Raw genomic sequence first — 17,551 nt, 5'->3', positions numbered from 1 at the left:
GTAGAGAATGAAAGTGGGTGGAATGTGCAAGGTGAGAACAAGTCAAACGGGTGTATACGTAGGGGGAGGTGAGAAGTTATGCTTCTTTTGAAGGTCCTGGGTTCAAATCCAGGCAAGAGAAATTTTAATACTAACTTGGTGATACTAACATACTAAATACTAACCCGGTTAGTGACATCCTAACCGTACGCCGTTCAAAAAAAATATTGTATGGAGAAGTCGAGCATTGATGGCCACTAACAGTTTGTCAATGAAATCAATTACGAGGGTTTGGATCGGGACTGTAGAAAACTTATGGTATCAATCACACAGAACAAGAACAAAGCAATAGCGACAAAACAGTGACCAAAATCTTATTATTCACCCAAACCAGAAAACACCCCCCAATACCCAATGATCTTACTAAATGTAAGATCTATATGAACAGATGTTCAGATCAACTGATTTAATCAGTTGATCTATATGAATACAATACAAACAAGAACAATACAGAAAGAAACAACCTGATCTACAAAGCTTGATCTCACAGTTGAGATCTCACCAACAACACCAGCAGATCAGTACAATACAACAACAAGAAATACAAAGGGTGAAACTAGATCGGAGTGAATGTGGAAGATGAACAGAGATGATGGATCTAGAACAATGAGAGAGAAACTCTCATTATATACCACAAATATCTAATGTTACATCCAGCACCCTTGAACTATCTCCCAATATACACCGACTCAATGAAAGTTGCAATAAGGCCCTCCAACTATATCAATCTGTTACAACAACTTTGTCAATCAGTTAGAGATTATAAAATGGAATATTTGAATGAACACTTTATATAAAAACAATATAAGCTATCATTCTTTCAACATCCCCTCTTCATTCAAATATGAAAACCAATTAACCATCCCTAACTTTTCACAGAATACCTTATGCTGCTCAACACTCAACCCTTTTGTAAAACCATCTGCAGGTTGACTCTCAGAGTCAACCTTAACTGTTTCAATAATTCCTGAACCAACTTTTTCTCTCAGAAAATGAAGGTCAACCTCAAAATGCTTGGTTTTTTCATGGAAGACAGGATTGGCTGCTATAGATATAGCAGCTTTACTGTCACAGTATAATTTAACTGGTAATTCACAGTTAACACCAACTTCTCTCAATAAGTTCAGCAACCACATAATCTCACATGTTGCCGAACACATGGCACGATATTCTGCCTCACCTGTAGACCTAGAAACAGTACTCTGTTTCTTGCTTTTCCAAGAAACTAATGAACCACCAAGATATACACAATAACCAGTCACAGACTTTCTTGTAGATAGACATTTAGCCCAGTCTGAGTCTACAAAACCAACTAAACCCAACTTATCATCCTTTTTAAACAGCAAACCACAACCTGGACCTGACTTGAGATACCTTAATAATCTTAAAGCAATCTGCAAGTGCATATCAGTTGGGCTGTGCATAAACTGACTCAGAAACTGCACAGCATAACTGATATCCGGTCGTGTCAAAGAAAGATAAATCAACTTACCAACCAGCTTTTGAAAACCAGTAATATTTTTCAAAACACTTTGGTTTTTAGAAATCTTGGCAGTTATTAGATAACTTTGTTCAATGGGTGTTTTAATAGGTTTACAAGCTAAATACCCAAACTCACTTAGAAGTTCTAAGCAATATTTTCTTTGATTCAAACACACACCAGACTTGTTATACAAAACCTCAATACCCAAGAAATATTTCAACTTACCTAAGTCTTTGATTTGAAAATTCAAATTCAAAACACCCTTAATTTTATTCACTTCATCAATATTATTCCCAGTAACAACAATATCATCCACATACACAAGAAGCACAATAAACACACCATTTCTAGACAACACATACATAGAATGGTCACATTTACTTTGCACAAAACCATAATCAACAAGAACACTGCTCAACTTTTCATTCCACTTCCTAGGGGCCTGTTTCAGCCCATACAACGATTTAACCAATTTACAAACTCTAGTCTCATCAGGAGAATAATAACCCTTAGGCAAACACATATACACATCTTCATTAATAGTGCCATACAAGAAGGCATTATTAATGTCAAGCTGAAACATAGGCCAATCATTTTGAACAGCAAGGGCAATTATACATCTCACAGTTACCATTTTCACTACCGGTGAAAAGGTTTCCCCAAAATCCAAGCCTTCCCTTTGATTAAACCCCTTGGCCACAAGTCTAGCTTTGAACCTTTCTATTTCTCCACTAGACTTGTACTTGACCTTATAAACCCATTTACAGCCAATGGGTTTTCTACCAGGGGGTAAATCAACAAGTGTCCAGGTGTTATTTCTGAATAAGGCCTCCATTTCCTTATTCATTGCCTCGACCCACCTAGGGTCTTTAGCAGCCTCATCATAACAAGTGGGTTCAAGAGTTTTATTCAACAAACTAACAAAGCTAAAGTTTTCTTTAGACAAACAAGCATAATTCACAGTTTTATCAATACTATACTTAGCATTTCCACTTAACACATAATCCTCAAACCTTTTTGGAACAACTGAAGTCCTAGTGGACTTTCTAAGACCTAGACCAGCACCCTCAGATAGGTTGGTCTCATCACTTGGTGTTCCACTGTCCTCTGCCTCGCCATAAAACCCAGTTTCACTACTTCCTTCATAACCAGTTGGAACTTGCTGAGGTTGATCAGCAATACTGGTTATGGTAGATGTGGAGGGTCCTAATGGCTGCTGATCATCACTGGAACTACCATGAGAGCCATTATTACCCTCTTCATCATCGGGCATTTGTGAAACTTCAGGTGTTTCAGTATCATAGCAATCAAAAAAGGTTATATGATTTAAGGTTTTATCAATAAAATCTGAATTACCAACATGTTTATTCTTAAAAGGGTAAACATCCTCATAAAACTTGACATCTCTAGAAAATAAGACCTTCTTATTATCTAGACTCCACAATTTATACCCCTTCTTGACATTAGAATACCCAATCAATACACACTTATCAGCATGATAAGTGAACTTGTCTGATTCATTTAACACAGTGCTAAAACACAAACACCCGAAGTTTCTAAGATGCATTAAAGAGGGTTTAAAACCAAAGACTATCTCATACGGACTTTTACCTAACAGCACAGAAGAGGGTAACCTGTTAATCAGGTAAACAGCAGTCAGAACACAATCAGACCAAAAACTCAGAGGTAGACCACCCTGAAACATCAAGGCTCTAGCTATATTTAATAGATGCCTATGTTTACGCTCAACCACACCATTTTGCTGTGGTGTGTAAGCACATGTTGTTTGATGTAAAACACCTTTACTTCTTATAAAACTACTCATTCGATTATTTACAAACTCGGTTCCATTATCACTTCTGAAAATCTTTACTCTTTTTTTAAACTGAGTTAAGAGTAATTCATAAAAATCAGTTATATTTTCAAAAACTTCCATTTTATTTTTCAATAAGTAACACCACACAGTTCGTGAGTAATCATCAACCACAGTTAGAAAATATTTAAACCCTTCATTACTAGACACTCTGTATGGACCCCATACATCTAAGTGAACTAAATCACCTATTTCTTTTGTTTTATGATCACTTAAAGGAAATGGAACCCTCACTTGTTTTGCCTTATGGCAAACTTCACATGGACCATGGTCTACAGTTTTAATATCTAGACACCCTTTTAAAACAGCTAGAACCTGATCAGACGGGTGGCCTAGCCTACTATGCCACAAACTTGACTTAAACACACTATTCAAACAGACATTAACAGAATTACCATGTTTTCCAACAAAGTATAAACCATTGTCCTGACTACCAGTCACCAGGACCTTCTTGGATCTCAAATCCTGAAGCAAACAATGATTTTCATCAAACAAGACTCCTATCTTATTATCTTTAGCTAATTTAAAGACAGACAGCAAATTCACACTATAACCAGGAACATAAAACACATCTTCAAGAATGACATTATTAACAAGTTTTATTTTACCAATTTTACACACTTTAACATTAGTTCCATTTGGATGACTTACTTTCAGATTATAATCAGAAACATCAACCCAATCAAACATGCCTTTATCAGACTTGACCATGTGTTGATTAGCACCAGAATCAACAATCCAATTATACTCAAACTCAAACATAGCAGAACTTGAACAACTAACAAAACCTGTAGCAAAGCTACAAGTTACAGAAGACTCACCTCCCATATTAGATTTAGCCTGTTCACCACCAGAACTTTCTCCAACAAGACTCAACAACTTAGAAATCTGCTCAGAAGTGAAAGGCATAGCAGTACCAACAGAATTTGAAGACCCAACAGTAGAATTACTTTTATTATTATTATTAGACACATTAGATCTATAAGACTGCCCACCTGATCTTTTCCTAAAACCAGGTGGATATCCAATAACCTCATAACACCGGTCAACCGTATGACCAAGCATATTACAATGAGAACATTTTAGGTTAGGATTAGGACCCCTAGTATTCTTCTTCCTAGAATCAAATGACTGATTTGACTTAGTTACAAAAGACACATTTTGACCCTTAGATCCATTTGAGGCCAGCCTATGAGACTCCTCTCTGGACACAATAGAAAATGCAACCTTAACTGAAGGGAATGGTTCTCTTGTTAACAAATTTGTTCTTACAGGCTGATAAATATCATCAAGCCCCATAAGAAACTGCATTAGTTTAATAAGTGTGGAAAAATCATTGTAATCTTTAGCAGCCTGACAAGAACATGTAGGAAGCTGCACCATTGCATCAAACTGCTTCCACATGGTTGTCAGCCTGTTATAGTATTCAGCAACAGTGCTTCCATTTTGAGAAATACCATTTATTCTTTTATACAAATCATACACAACAGAACCATCCACCTTATCAAATGACTCTTTCAAATCAGTCCAGACTTCTGAGGCAAGTTTAGAAAAAACTTGCCCCAGAAATAACTCCTCAGAAATAGAGTTTAATAACCATGTAATCACAACTGAATTACACCTTTCCCACTGATTTGCTAAGACCTGATCATCTTTTGGTTTTATACATTTACCATCAATAAACCCATATTTATTTTTTGCTTCTAAAGCAAGTCTCATAGCATTAGACCAGACAGGGTAATTTTCAGTTCCTTTTAACTTTATACTAACAATGGTTAGGGTACTAGAGTCACTAGGGTGAAGGTACAGAGGGTCTCCAATATCAAGTTTGCTAATCATAGTAGCAGAGGTACTAGTATCCCCCATGATCACAAACAGATACACACCAAACAAACAACAGATAATCAAACAACAAGAAGACACAAAACAAACACTCAAAAAAGGCTAACTGTGACAGAGGCCAGATTCCAGGTTCGTCACTCTAAAGGTGCCTGGACAAGCGTATCACAGGAGCACAAACAAACAAGAAATATCAAACAAACAACAAACAAGGTGCCGGTCCTCACTACCCCGACTTCAACTAATCAACCAACAAGACAAGAAAAACTAACTACAGAGAAGGAAAGATCTCACAGTGGGTGCAAGTCTTCACACAAGATGACAACTGTAACCTTCTAGGGTTACAAGTCAATCACCAACAGCAATGAACTAACACTGGTTGGTTTGCTCTGAATCCTTCTAGGGTTTCAGAGACCAACGCAGTCTTCTCACAGATTCCAATGAAGGACCCAAGCAAATCCTCCGATTAGGGTTTCACAAACCCTAACTCAATATCACCCCCAAGATCAACCAACTAGGGTTTCTCAAGATCAGAAACCCTAAGACAACCTACAAGAAAAAACACAAAAGAGATATGAAACAGCGGAAGAACAATCAATCAACCAAGAGCTTGTTTAGCTCTGATACCATGTAGAAAACTTATGGTATCAATCACACAGAACAAGAACAAAGCAATAGCGACAAAACAGTGACCAAAATCTTATTATTCACCCAAACCAGAAAACACCCCCCAATACCCAATGATCTTACTAAATGTAAGATCTATATGAACAGATGTTCAGATCAACTGATTTAATCAGTTGATCTATATGAATACAATACAAACAAGAACAATACAGAAAGAAACAACCTGATCTACAAAGCTTGATCTCACAGTTGAGATCTCACCAACAACACCAGCAGATCAGTACAATACAACAACAAGAAATACAAAGGGTGAAACTAGATCGGAGTGAATGTGGAAGATGAACAGAGATGATGGATCTAGAACAATGAGAGAGAAACTCTCATTATATACCACAAATATCTAATGTTACATCCAGCACCCTTGAACTATCTCCCAATATACACCGACTCAATGAAAGTTGCAATAAGGCCCTCCAACTATATCAATCTGTTACAACAACTTTGTCAATCAGTTAGAGATTATAAAATGGAATATTTGAATGAACACTTTATATAAAAACAATATAAGCTATCATTCTTTCAACAGGGACAACGAAAAATACGAGATGGTAAAACAATTCCTACTTATCCACTTAATAATGTTGTAAAACTATTCATACTTATATACCTAATAACAAGATAAATTTAAGAAGATTTGGAAAACAAAAAAAAAAATAACACTTTTAAATCAATTGACTATTGACTAATCTTACAATAAAACATATCCCTTATCCACTCAATTTAACTAGTTATGATTAATACCTAATATTAAATTACTTGGGCACTTGGGTTATTAAAAAGACATATATGTATAAACATCTAGTGTGGGCTAGCCTGTGAACGGTGGGCCTGTACCCACACTACTTATCAAGTGAATCCGTAGTGAATGTATGTATCAACTAGAACCGTAATACAAACTTAGAGAACTCATCTAAAACAACAGCGTGTAACAACACTATACATCTATTTCAAATCATGATCAAGAAGAACCAATGACAGAAAAGACCAAGGAATATAAGGTTCTCATGAAATGAATGTTGAGCCACCATATGTTGGTGTATAAGTGTGCAACATGTGCAATTTCCATAATATAAATTTGCAACAAATTGTTGCATTATGTGTTGTACCCCATGCTTGGGGAGTTTTCTAAAAAAAATTTGTGAATTTTCATTTTCAACCCAAAAGTGTTAATCTTTGTATTTTAACACTTTTAATTTGTTTAGTTTTAACCCAAAACTTTTTATCTTTTGTAATTTAACCCAAAAAATTTGTATTTTCAACTTTGGTGCCCATACTTTTTATCTTTCGCAAGTTTTTCGTTTTACGTTTCGTTCTAAATTTTGCGAGCTAATACGTCCCAACGTACGTGTGTGGTTCAACGTTTTTCGTCTATTTTTTCACATTTGACAGGTATGTCGCAATGTGTCTACTTTCCCCCTTTGGCGAGTTCGCTACAACGGGCGGATCCTACATTGATTTAGTTATTCTTTTCTACGTTATTTTGCGAGTTAACACGGCGCAACGCGCGAGTGTGGTTCAACGTTTTTGCGTCTATTTTTTCCATGTAACAAGTTCGTCGCAACGCGTGTGTCCTAAATCGACATAGTTATTTTTTTCATGTTATATGTTTCGTTTTTATATTTCCGCATTAACACGCTGCAACTTCAGTGTTGGTGGTCGCTACCAGCGGTGTGACATTGATGTTATTTGGCATAGTTTTAGGCCCCCACCGCAACGCGGGGGTGCTTAATTCTAGTTAAAGCTAAAGAATACTATGTATACGAAGAATGCATCAATGAGATTGTAGATTTGTGCTGAAGAATACTATGTATATGAAGAATACATCAATGGGATTGTTGATTTGTTTCATTCTAATCGGTCTTGCTTAGATAATGGTAGTTCATTAGTTTGTGTCATCCAATAATAATATAATATTATTGTAGGGTATCATCGCAACAATCATTGGTGCATGACTAAAATAGTAAAATCTATTAGTGGGCCCTGTTTGTGATTGCGTTTTCAACCTAATTATTTGATTATTGTGTTTTGAAATCGCAAAAAATCTATTTTGAGTGTTTGGTAAAAAAAATAATAAAAAGTGATTTTTTACGTTTTGTAGGGTTCAAAACGTGATAATCCATAAGTAGGTCACCCCTTGCTGCAGGAAAACGTGATAATCCAAAAACTGATTTTTTACGTTTTCACTTATTTATTTTTTTTAAAATATATATACTTGCCAAACACTCAAATGGTTGATTATCTGATTATTGTGATATCAAACAACATAATCAAATCCAAACACTATCTTTCTGCAGCACGTTTTGTTACAGCTAATTATCTGATTCTGATTATTCAAAACGCATAATCTATTTTCAAAACTCAGCCCCAAACACCCCCTAAATGTTAATTTAGGAGGATTATTAATCATAATAATTTTATCATTATATCTTTTTGTTTTTTTTTTTGGTTTCTAGTGCAAATATTTCTATTAAAATCTGTCCTTAATGAATAAGTAGATGGCAGGCGAGAAAGAAGTTGGGATATTGTTGGGCAAGAGATGGCAGCAGGGGTTGAATGGGAAATTCTCCCCCAAAAGGACTTTTAGGTTTTCAGAAGTAACAATTGTTACTTCTCAAAGTCCCTTTTAACAAGTGCAATCTAAAAGTCATTTTAGAAGTCCTTTTGTCATTGCCAAACACTATTTTTGAAAAAAAGGACTTTTAATAAGTCAATAAGTAGAAGTTGATGGGAAATAAGGAATCCCAAACACCCACTTAATACAATTTGATAACCACTTGGGGTGTCCGAGTGACCAGCCTTACCCATCTTTTACCAGAGGACCCCGGTTCGAATCCTGGCAGGCACACCCTTCAGGCTTTCGCTTCCGGTTGGGTAGTAACCGCCAGATAGCTATGGGGCTAAGCTAGCTTGTGAAGTGGGATCACTCCAGCGGTGGGGAGAAACCGTGCAATGTCATCCCCCCCCCCCACCCCCAATTCGATGACATCAACTTTGTTTTTTCTTGCATTTGTTTATTAATCAAATAATCCCTTATTTATTTAATATTTATTCAAACTGTGTAAGAAACTTGTTATTCTAACCTAGTATAAGATATATAATTAATAATTTATGAGCTTCGATTTTGTTTGATGAAGAGATTTACAACCGGTAGACATATATTTAAACCGAAGGATAAGATAAATAAGATATTGACACATGTTACTCGTCATATATTTGAACTCATCAGTTTCAACCCAAACTCACTTGCCTGCCAATCTGATCCCACTTGATCTAAGTTTCACATATTGTAGTCATCAACATACTTGATCGATCAATGTTTATGCTCAGTAACCTTTTTTTAATATTAACAACATTAGTGATACAAAAAAAAAAAAAAAAAAATCACTTTGAAAAAAAATTCATATTAGAAATTGGGAAAATTACCAAATTAGCCAAGAATAAACTTTGACCACCAAATTAGCCATTTGATGCCTCCTTGGAGCAGGGCATCACGGATTCAAATGTGCGGGATGCCTCTTTCAATGTGGAAGTGACACGTGTCTCAATGATTAGGTAGACTCCTCCAATGCCCCTCAACAGACTCATCCAATGCCTCAGCAGACTCTTCCAATGCCCCTCAACAGACTCTTCCAATGCCTCAGGCATGAGTTAAAATTTTATGTGGGACCTACCACCCACTTCATCTTCACCACCGCCACCGCCACCACCACCGCCGCCGCCGCCGCCACCATCACTTTCATCCTGAAATTTCTGTCCAGAATTCGACGTCCCTTCCTCCGTGCTTACGATCTAACCTCAGAGCGGAAATCTTCACCAACTTCCCGGCCCGTCGGAGTTGTCCTTTGTATGCTGGTCCCAGTCCACCTCGTCCGATGATGTTATCAGGATGAAAGTTGTTGGTGGCCTTTAATACATCTGCAAGTGGGAATTGTAAGTGAGCAAACTTGGTGAACGTTGTAGCTGATGGCATTATCAAGTAGAACGGTTAAAAATGGATGAGTAAGTACCATCTAATAACATATATAGCTACCACCATATCCATGACTTCTTCTTTTTTCTATTTATGTAATTAAATAACCTTATATAATTGAATAGATATGAATCAATCATGCTGACTTTCGACTTTTTTTGTTATAGATAATTTTATAAGGACTTATTCTAACATGGTTGATTTCCGCGGTGGCGGCGGCGGCGGTGGTGGTGGCGGCGGCGGCGGCGGTGGTGGTGGCGGTGGCGGTGGCGGTGGTGGTGGTGGTGGTGGTGGCGGTGGTGAAGATGAAGTGGGTGGTAGGTCCCACATAAAATTTTAACTCATGCCTGAGGCATTGGAAGAGTCAGTTGAGGGGCATTGGAAGAGTCTGCTGAGGCATTGGATGAGTCTGTTGAGGGGCATTGGAGGAGTCTACCTAATCATTGAGACACGTGTCACTTCCACATTGAAAGAGGCATCCCGCACATTTGAATCCGTGATGCCCTGCTCTAAGGAGGCATCAAATGGCTAATTTGGTGGTCAAAGTTTATTCTTGGCTAATTTGGTAATTTTCCCTTGGAAATTTAACACCTTATGATCTCAATAAAAATTCCTTCCATTTTATTTCAAACAATTATACAGATAAATAAAAGCTTCCGAAATTCAGGAAGGCGTCCATCGACAATAACAAATCTTTGGCCTAACGCATTTACCTATAGCGGTGCTTCCCCTAAAAAACATACAATATCAACTGCATTTCAAATCATCACAAGGAGCATCCCTCCATGGAACATACGCCGAACAATTTGATCTCTTCGTCATTCCCATATTCGTTTCGCCTCAAACATACAAAACAAATAATTGTACTCGCATCATAATAATAGACGAAACAAATCATTAAAATATAAATTTCCGTGAATATAATAAAAACATATGTGAAAAACTGACCAGTTATTGATTTCGTTATTGTTGATGCTAAGACGAGTAGTATAAGGAATCTGTATATGTAAATAAACTTCATTTCTAACTTCAAACCAAGCTGTAATCAACAAATTCACATAGAAGAATAATAACCAACTTGTGTTTATATAGTAGTGTCTTGAGATTTGTTAAGTATCAAAAGGATATGATTTGAAATCATATATTTATTTTAAGTATCGTTATGGTATGTTGTATATTGAGTTTAATTTTTGTCATGTTGTATTTAAATAAATTACTACATGTCTACATCAATTTGTTTTGCTCATGAGAGTGAGATCTTTTCAAGGGTTTATGAATAATGAATTGTTCTCATAAAGTACAACTAATTGCAGAGTTTTCTTTTACCCACATGCTGATATCTGATGCCTGGCGTTGTTTAAGGCTCAATACCTATTATATCAATGGAAAGTAACGACATGTTATTGGTCTAAGGTGTCACAATTGTTTTTCGGTACTGACTGTTTTAGGTAACATAATACAGATATATTAATATAAACATTATACTCATGTTAAATGCGTTAGTTTAGTTACAATAATAAAACAAATATGTTTAAATGAATCATGAGACAACAAATATAATTACAAGATGTCACTTGTCAAGTTCACATCAAGTGTAATTTTATGGGTATGATTAGGGCCGGCCCAATGGGCTTAGAAGGTCAAGCAAGGGCTTAGAGCCCTCAAAAATAGAGGCCCCCAATTGATTTAAAAAAAAAAACTTACATCCTTCTATTGGATTTGGGCTGCAAGAACTCGTCTTCATTTTAACCGTGTACAAGCCAAAAACCAAATGAAAATGAATCAAACAAGAACATTGTCATCTCTAAACAAGTTTTAATAATAATACACAAACTTTAGACTTTAGAATTGCAAAAGTCAGAGGTAAGAGAACAACATTAGTAATAAGTATTTTATTATCTATATGTTTATGTTACATGTTATAAGAGAATATTTTCTTCACCAAAATATATCAGTTATATTAGTGAGATCCATCCTCTTAATGTCTGATGATAGGCAGTGGCGGATCCAGGGGTGTTTTGAGGGTTTCTGGAAACTCCCCCGGTTTGGAAAAATGAAAAAAAAGTGAAAATTTTGTATGATTTAAAAAAATAGTGAGAATTAGTGAAAATCTACCAAAAGGAACCCAATGGAAAAAATTCTTGGATCCGCCACTAATGATAGGTGTCCTCGACATGTTTGTAAAGTGAATGTAGTTAGTCATTATTTCTAATAAAAAATTTCATTGTTTTGTTTTAAGATTAGTATATATAATGTGAATAATAATGATTTATAAAGTCGTGGTAAATTCTGATTTATGCTATTTATTGAACGACTTACAGCAGCGGAGACGATTGTTATTAAAGTTGTCTTTCTTAGTGTGTCGTGTCTAACAGTCGCTTACTTACGCAGCGGTGGTGGTGGTTTTGAAGCTGAACACAAAAGAGTCCTATGCCGTCACTGACCTTGATGATGGAGGAGGCGACATAGGTCACCGCTGGAACAAGTAACAGTTAGTGGTGGTCTGCAATGGTGACGTATGTGGTGGTGTTTAACCTTAAGAATGTTGAAGGATAAACATTTCAGATTTCAATTATGGATATTCATAACCCAAACATAAGATTATGCATTAATTAGACAAGAATTCACACTAAAACATTAAAATGATCAAATGTTTGTACCGTGACAGTTGTTTAGCAAAGGACCTTATTGAAAAACATGAAACTCGTGGATATACATGATGTATAGTCGTCCAAAGTTAACGTTTGGCAGTACATAAGACCTCTTAGTGGCTCAAAACTTGGATATGCGGTCATTTGAAATGAATACATGCTATTGTGAGTTTGTGACCCATTCAAGGCATCGAGGGTTTTAGTGGTGTTACGTAGTTGTTGGAAAACCACTCAAGACGTAGAGAACCAGAGTGGGAGAAATGTGTAAGAGTGTAAGGTGAGAATAAATTGAATGGGTGTATTTATAGATTGAAGGGAGGAGCCGAGCATTGGTTGGTCGTTAACAGTTGTCGACAAAATCGATTACACGGGTTTGAACTGGGACAAGGGAGTCACTCGGTTAGAGTTTCGCTAAGGGAAAACGTTTAAACGGTTTTACTCAAGTAAGATTGAATTGACTGGTAAGGTTATTTATTTATGAGTAAATTACAAAAATCGTCCTTTATGTTGACACCAGATTGTAAACTATGTCCTTTTATCCCTAAAAAATACAAAAAAACGTACTTGATGTTTGCAAACCCTTGCACGTTATGTACTTTTGCCCTAACTCAGTTAGTTTTGATGGTTAAATCTGACCAAATGGACCCCATGTAAGGGCAAATTAGTCATTTTACCTAAGCATGTTTGGGTTCATCAATCTTAATCCAAAATCACTAACCCACCAATCCCATCCGACTTAGCCTAACTTTCACATATTTTAGTCATGGACATAGTTATCAATCGATGTCTATACTTTCTTAACCGTATCCATTATTCTTTTTATATAATAACAACATTAATTGTGACACACACAAGTAACACTTTGAAACAAACAAACACTTGAAATGAATATCGAAACTCTAATAGACAATAAAAGAGATTTCAATACATCTTGATCTCAATATAAATCACTTCCATTGTATTTAAAGTAGTTATTATTATACAGATTAATAAAACCTTTCAAAAATCATTGACAAGGCCCTCGACAATGACAAATCGTTGGACTAGTGCATTTTCCAAAAGCCCCGATCCCCCTTGCGAAGAAACAAAATTTATTGCATTTCAAATCGTCACAAGGAACATTACTCCATGGAACATCCGCCGAACAAAATTCTGATTTCTTCGTCATTTCCATATCTGTATCGCCTAAAACATACAAAACGATTAGTTGTACTCGCATCACAGTAGAAGACTCAACAAATAATAAAAATTAATAAATTACGATGATTATAATGAAATGTGATCATAATGAAATGTATATGAAAAACTAACCGGTTATTGATTTCGTTAACGTTGATGCTAAGACGAGTAGTAAAAGGAATCTGTATACATAAATAAGCTTCATTCTTAACTTCCAACTACGTTGATTACAACGATTTTACAAAGAACTAACAAACTTTGTGTTTATATATAGTGTCATGAGATATGTTAAGAATAAAAAAGATACCTTTTGTAAGTAGATATTTATTATAAGAAACGTAACGATATATTATTGATTTCAATTTTGGGCATACTGCATTGGTAATAAATAAATGAATACATTTATTTCTCAATTGGGTAAAACTTAATCTATATTTTTGTTTTTGAACGAAAAAGAAAATAAAACTTAATTTATATTATTTAACCTTTGCCTCTTGAGAGAGATCAGGGTTCAATTCATGACATGCTCTAAATTTGGTGTAATTTAGAAGTAGAAATTATGTAACCATTGGGTTCAAAAAAAATCCATATTACTATATAAAACATCTTATTAGGATAGAGATGTAATTTCAAAAAAATTAAGATGCATGTTATAAGTGTTGAAGCATATTGTACAAAGACTTTATGCAATACTTTCTAATTTGCCCTATTTAATATATTTATCCTAATATATATATATATATATATATATATATATATATATATATATATATATATATATATATATATATTATTTAATGCAAATTAGATAATGTCACCACATTAACCGTTATCTTATTTTATTTATAATAAATTATTAAAATTACATTTAGTACATATATTCTTTTATAACTAAATACTATTTAAATCAAATATTATCTTATGTAATCTTATTTTATTTATAATAAATAATTAAAATTACATTTAGTACGTATATTTTTTTATAACTAAATACTATTTAAATCAAATATTATCTTATGCAAGTACTTAAGTACATAATTAATAATATTTGTGTAGTTATAACAATAACAATAATAATAAAATAATAATAATAATACCTAAATATAATTAGCATTTAAGGCAAGCCGGGATACATTGCTCTCTCCAAAGTGTCTCGGTGACACTACCGTATCGTGTGGTCCAACACACTAGGTTTAAATTAAGTATTATCTTATTTAAATAGTTATATATAATTACTAGATATTAATAATGGTTGTAGTAATAGCCAAATGTGATTACAATATATTTCTATTTCTAATACTAATAATACTCAATTTTAATTTGTGTTCAAGGCATGTTGAGTTAGATTTCCTTTTCCAAACGAGTCTTGGTAACATCTGTCGTATCGCGCAATATTATCTTATTTAAATACTTAAGTATACAATTATTGAATTTTTACATAGTTATAAAATAATACTACTAAAATATAATTATTTTTTAGGGTGGGGGTTGGATCCAATTGGTAAAGACATTGGAGTTAAGGTGTTGCTTTTCTTGTGGTCAAGAGTTCGAGCCCCGTCAAAGACGGATTTGGTGTAATCTAATCCGTTAAAAGAAATATAATCATTATTTAAGGTAGGGCTGGCAAATCGTGTCTTAGCAGGTTTAACAGGCATATGATAACGCGAACAACAAAAATTTTAAACATGAATACGACTCGTTTAACTACTTTATATCCAATGTCTATAAGACAGATGTATATTTTATGCACCTAGAAAGAGAAATAATGGATCCTAACTTTCAAATTTTGATTATTTTTAAAAACGTAAAAAATTACATGGTGTACTTTTCTGTTATTGTGTCTTAACAGGTTACCTATTGCCAGTCCTAATTTAAGGCATGTCAGGTTAAATTGTTCTCTGTAAAAGACCATCGGTGACACTCGTCGTATCGCACAGACCAACCCACTAATAGTAATAGTAGAAAATCTTATCCATACCATAAAAGTTGTAAATACAATAAATATTTTTAAATAGAATTATTTTACATATTTTTTTTCACTTAAAGATCTAGATTTACAATTATATGAAACCAATGAGAAACTGTTTTACGTCGAAATACTATATAACTTTGTATTTGCAAAGATTTGATTATACATTTTTTATGAGACCCAACACCATGCCACTATATTACTAGGTTATAGGTAAAAAAAGTAATAAAAGTGATAATTATCAATAAATAAATAAAAGTAGTACATTTATTAATAGGAAAATTTTCATATTTGTTTCATCATACAAACCAACGTTGTTTGTTGTTTGTTTTATTCACAAGAAGCTTATGGACGTGTTTCTCATTTAATAATGGAAGCTTGATTGCAAATCACCCTTAATTGTAGAGTATTTTTTGTTGAATCTGGGTACAAGATTCAGAGAGATGAATACAAACGGGATTCACAAATTTCTTCTATTAATTTTTGTGTGAATTAATAAACTTGATTACAAGGACTCAATATTTAAACACTAAACATCCTAGGCTAATACGAATTTTATTTCTTCTCTAACTCAAATACTAAACAATACTTATCTAAACAAATAATAACGAGTTTTTAGACCCGCACGTTGCGGCGGAACCATTAAACCAAACAAAAAATAAACGGTAAAACGTTTAGCTACACATGCACGTCGCAAACCGTTACGTAAACGAAACGATAACATTGGTGATACAGGCATTCACTACAACAGCTAAAGAGAAACCCCAAATGCGTAAAAGGAGCCATATATTAAATAACGTATTCAAATTCGTGCTTCAACTATTTGAATTTGATGTTTAACGAAACCAAATATTAATCTTCTTCTGATAAGAGGCTAATCTATCAATTTTGAATGAAACACTGTTTTTGAAACTATGATTATCTTATATATTGATTTATTGGAATTGTTTAACCGAATTAACAATGATGAAATTGTAATAAAAGATAATATTGACTAATATTAATTAAAATGTACAAAAGGTATCACATGAGATATCTCATCTTCTGAAATCAAATTATGTGTATTAGTGCAAGTACATCGGTCAGGAAACAAATTATGTGTATTAGTGCAAGTATATCAGCCGGTATTTGGATATTCACATGAGCCTTAATGGCATTTAGAAGTTACGCTAGCTATAGGTATGACCCAATTTCGTCCTACTATCCATAAATATTAAAACCGACTCAATAAATTCGGGTTAAGTAGACCTAAATTATGTTAACTCTACGTAATAAAAATGTACAACATGACAAAAAAAATGATCACATCTCTACTAATAAAAATAAGAATGTCATTATCTTGACGATTACGCCTCTTATTGCACCCGACACCGTACAATAGTAATATCAACCCTAAATAAATACTCCACTATTAGGTAATACATTCATTCACCACAAACGCTCTAACTTAATTCTTTTACTTAATGAAACTTTTTTTCTCTAAGAGAAAATATATAATTAATAAAAAGGTGTCTTTTTCCAGATTATTTAACTTTTTTCTTGCCAATCGATGAGATGTATGATGGTTTTTTTAAATGATAAATAAATTTTAAAAAGTATTAATTTTTATTAGTGCATAGGGATATGGGTTTGGTGAAGTGGTATGGGTCCAGTCAACTTATATAACCATTTTTTTTGAACGGCAACTTATATAACCAATTAATTTGAATAGTAACTAGTTGATTTTCCGCCCGCGCGTTGCGGCGGGGACCTAATGTCTGCAAAACGCGTGTTAGCAACAGATACCGAATATCAAAACATAAATAAAAATGATGTGGTAAGGATGGTCACTCCGTCCTAAAAAGCAATTTAAATAACCTAA

General features: G+C 34.3%; 1 long non-coding RNA gene across 1 annotated transcript; it reads right to left on the bottom strand.

Moving 5' to 3' along the window:
- Positions 1-328: 328 nt before the first annotated feature.
- Positions 329-6,214, bottom strand: LOC110880378. Its single transcript, XR_002559354.2, has 2 exons — positions 5,529-6,214; positions 329-767 (listed from the first exon to the last, which is right to left on the bottom strand). It is a non-coding gene; the product is annotated as an uncharacterized LOC110880378 (long non-coding RNA).
- Between the last annotated feature and the right edge of the window lie 11,337 nt (positions 6,215-17,551).

The sequence above is a fragment of the Helianthus annuus genome, chromosome 1 (genome assembly GCF_002127325.2).
Source record: "Helianthus annuus cultivar XRQ/B chromosome 1, HanXRQr2.0-SUNRISE, whole genome shotgun sequence".
Classification (NCBI taxonomy): domain Eukaryota; kingdom Viridiplantae; phylum Streptophyta; class Magnoliopsida; order Asterales; family Asteraceae; genus Helianthus; species Helianthus annuus.
Note: the sequence above shows the minus strand (reverse complement) of the source record. Positions and strands in the feature narration are given on the sequence as shown.